At 43.8% G+C, this 3,888-nt stretch overlaps 1 protein-coding gene across 4 annotated transcripts in view; it reads right to left on the minus strand.

The window, feature by feature from the left end:
* The window catches only part of ATG13 (autophagy related 13), a 23,742-nt gene extending 20,629 nt beyond the window's left edge, over window positions 1-3,113 (minus strand). For all 4 annotated transcript variants that reach the window (XM_009277521.1, XM_009277522.1, XM_009277520.1 and 1 more), the window contains exon 1: window positions 3,075-3,113. The gene's annotated coding sequence lies outside the window, so the exon portion shown is untranslated. The remainder of the gene's footprint in view (window positions 1-3,074) is intronic.
* Between the last annotated feature and the right edge of the window lie 775 nt (window positions 3,114-3,888).

The raw sequence follows: 3,888 nt of genomic DNA on the forward strand, positions 1-3,888 counted from the left end.
GGGGGGATGCAAAAGGAAGTCAAAACTTAAAGCGCTAGACTCTAACTTAAAAAAAAATAAGCTTTTAGTATAGACACTTCCCACTACAAAAAAATAGGTGACAATGACCTGTTATTATTCTTTTGACTTAACTAAGTAAAGCACTGTAAGGGTTGAGGGAACCCGAGATCTACAACAAAACCTGGCTGATATGGGCAATAAAATACTGCATTAAAAAAAATACATCTTTTTCTCAGTGAAGAAAATGCTGACATTTAAATACCAAGAGAAATCAAATCATCTTTTAATGTGAAAAGAAGTTTTTTTCTATGCGACCCCTGGAGAAAGGTGCAAGGAAATATATATCCTGATGTTGTAGGAGAGCTGTCAAATAAGGCACCTACATTTGCCTTATGGGACTGGAAAAGAATTCTGGTATCGACTATTGCAAGACATTCGGGAACTAATGGGAGGCGTTAGGCTCACTGGCCTGTTAGGAAAGGAAACAAAGCAGATCATCAGCATGGTTCTCTGTGCAGTATAGGAATTAGTTCTAATGACTATATACCTAAATATCTCTAGAGAGGAGAGGAACAGCCACCAGAGCCACGTCTTAGATTCAGGGTTCAAACAGTAAGAGCTTCACAGTTCTGCCCTGCTGCAGCAGAATTGGGATTCTTCCTGCAAGATCTCAAACTATCTGTAACATTCATGAAACATTTGGAGATTCATACCCTTACCTCTCAAGCTCCAAATGCCAGCAACAGTTGACTCACCAGAGCCTAAAGTAGAGCAGAAATTATGAGGCAAGGTTTCCTGTCAGGAATCTGTAATTTCAGGGGGAAACCGGGACCTTGGAACTCAGCTCCTGACATGTCTAAGGGCTGTCATCTGATGACCACCATCTCCTCATTTTTGCAGGAGGGCCTCTGGTGATTACCTGAGATCTGCTAAGGCTTAGGACAGTGTTCACCTTTAGAATCATTCTTGATAAAGAGTCAAGATGGGCCTAGAATTACAGCAAACATTTTATTTACAAAAATGCCTCAGTACCCTTGGGTTAGCTGCCACCAGCTGACCTGAACAGGAAGGAAATTCTTTAAACTTAGTTCCACCAAGCTTATTCAACTTCTCAGGTTCTGTGGGTTGCAACGCCAGCAGGGCTCCTTGTTAAGTGCCAGCATCCGGGCATACGCTTAGCTCAAGGAAGACGCTGTCTAATTTTACAATGAGTAACAACTAGAAGGAAATAACCTTTGGTCTAGGTTAGAAACCCACAGATGACTGATTCCCCCTCAACCAAGTAATCCCTTAAGTAAACTGATACCTCTCTGCTTTAGCCTTACACATAGGTTGTTCACAGGTAAAAACAAGCATCTTGGCCACACGGCTTTTTGCTTTGTCTCCCTCTTCCGGCAACATCCATTTTCATACTATTGCCTTTATTTATACGCCTTTGTCTCCACTTTCCTCTAAACAGAAACGTCAGAGACAGATGTTCAAAGGAGAACTGCCACATGTGGCTCTTTTGACTAAAGCCTTATTCTTTCTCACAAGGTTATGAGGCAGAGAATACTAGGCTTATCCAACAGTTTAGCATCTAAGCATTGTGCCTTGTACACTCTACTGGTATTTATACTCTCCTTCTCCAAGGAGAAGGACACATCAGCGTAAGCTGATGGCACCCTATTTGCATGATGCAACAAACTGCAAAAGCCCTCCCCTTCATGCCTTCGTACAGCCCAGAGAAACTACAGCTACCAGCATGCCATGCTCCAGTCCAACAGCAGCAGCCCCGCTGCCTGCAAATACCTGTAACCCTGGCACACAACAGGTGCCCAGTAACACCTGTGAATACTTGCATTGCAGTACGTGTTTCATACGTGGGAATTTAGCGTGTATGTCTGTTTGACACTCACGTACATAAATGGGAAAGGAGCAGGCATTATTATTGCTGCTGGGGAAAGTATATACAGGCTGCTTCCATCACCTCCCTCCTCTGAGATTTCACTCTGAGCCAAGGCTGCTACAACTTAAAGTCATCACGCTTTCCTTTCGAACAGATATTTACCAATGCAAAGTAATTACTCATGGTTCCTATCCCAGAGTGAAATTAAAAAGACCAGAGGGAAGAAACAAGAAGGGCTGTCGCTGTAAGGACAGGGCTGTGCCCCCCAGACTGGGCTCCTTGTCCCTACCACTCTTTCAGAACTTCTTTGTTAATACAGGAGCCAAATCCCATCTCTGAGGATGTCCTATGTGAAGCTCCAGAAAAGCTTTGTTGAATCATGCAGGTAAACAAGAAGCACATAGAAGTTTTTGAAGCTTTTAATAGAATGCCTTTGATAAATAGGCTTGACTGCCAAGAAAGCTTTCCTAGAACATCACCTTCAATGACCAAGAAACTTCACTGCAAGCAGGTATTTTGAGCACATTAATAAGCAACTATAAAAAGATCTCCATAAAGACAGCGCTCTGTTTCAAGGCTGGGCTTAAAAGTCAAACTCCAGTATCCTACAATTACTTAAAATTAATCTCCATTCCGCCTTCTTAGTAGGTTAGTCAGAAACCTGGGGAGAGGGAGGGAACAGTTCTAAATTTTAAGGAGTGCCACTCCCATTCTTTAAAGTTTATGGATTTTTTTAAGAGAAGACTAGAGTAGATTCTAGCAGAAAAACTGTTTCACATAATATAAATGTTCTGATGAAATCAAAGGCTCTGTAGTTCACTATATGGTTGTTTTGACTGATAAAGAGGCAATTTTTCCTGCTGATCAGGAAATAGATTTACTTCATAACTGATAAATGAATTCCCAGCTTAGGAAATATCTTACTAAAGCCAGCACTGCCAGCTCCATGGGCTTAAAACCAAAATTAAGTAATTCCTGTTGACCAGCAGTTACATTCTGTACTTCTCTAAAGTCTAAAAATGGTGTCAGTTCAAAGGTCCATCCTCTCATTTTGTTTGCCAGGCCAAAGTATACAGACTAAACCAGAATCTGCTTCTACGTACCCTGTACTACAGCCACCAGTATAATCACCAGGTCTCAACTTTTGTGTGAATACATGTTCAGAAAAGTTGAGATTATACAATACCATTTAAGCAAAATAAGGTGATCCTGTATGATCCTTCCGGACATCTAAATACAGCCTGGCTCATCTGAATGACTTATTTCTTGCCACAAGAAGGAGGGTTCCACCAGGTCAGGCCACTCCTGCAATAATTTGGAGATGCTCTAAACTTCATTTGCATAGCCAACTAATTTTCAGCTAAGGCAGTAATTTACCATGTTTTTTCCCCCTTACAACGTGCCTAGTCACACCACTTTTGAGATTTGTAAGTAGGCAGTTTGTAGGCTTAGTCCAAATGTCCCTTTTCTACCTGTTCACTGACATGGAAGGTGTCTCTGCTCCCACCGAATCGATGGGAATGACTCTGGAGGTGCCGTAAGAGCCACAGCTCTAACAGGAAAGAAAGATGCAATGATTTGTAAACTCCTGATCTTTCCTAGCAGACAGCAAACTCACGTTACAGGAAAACTATACAATGAACTGCAGGGTCTGAAGTTCCACTATTTCTGACAAGCTCTGAAGCATTTTGATTTTAAAAGACACCACTTGGAGAGATTTCAGCGGGCCACATCCTTCCCAGCCTCCGCTGACGGTCACCAGCCGTTAGGAAAACAAAGCCCCGCCGCCCCGCTGACGCGCGGCTGTGGGGCCCCAGCAGGGCTGCAGCAAACCCCGACTTCAGCCAACAGCGAAGCGAAACTAAAACGGAGACACGAAGCCGCAGCCAAAGGCTTAAGACCCACGTCCCGATCCCCTCCCCTCGAAGGGCCGCCCGCAGGCTCCCGAAGCTCCCACCCCCTGCGCGGCCCTCCCCGGCCCCGGGACCCCCCGGCTCGGC

The sequence above is a fragment of the Aptenodytes forsteri genome, unplaced genomic scaffold (assembly GCF_000699145.1).
Source record: "Aptenodytes forsteri isolate BGI_AS27 unplaced genomic scaffold, ASM69914v1 Scaffold146, whole genome shotgun sequence".
Lineage (NCBI taxonomy): Eukaryota > Metazoa > Chordata > Aves > Sphenisciformes > Spheniscidae > Aptenodytes > Aptenodytes forsteri.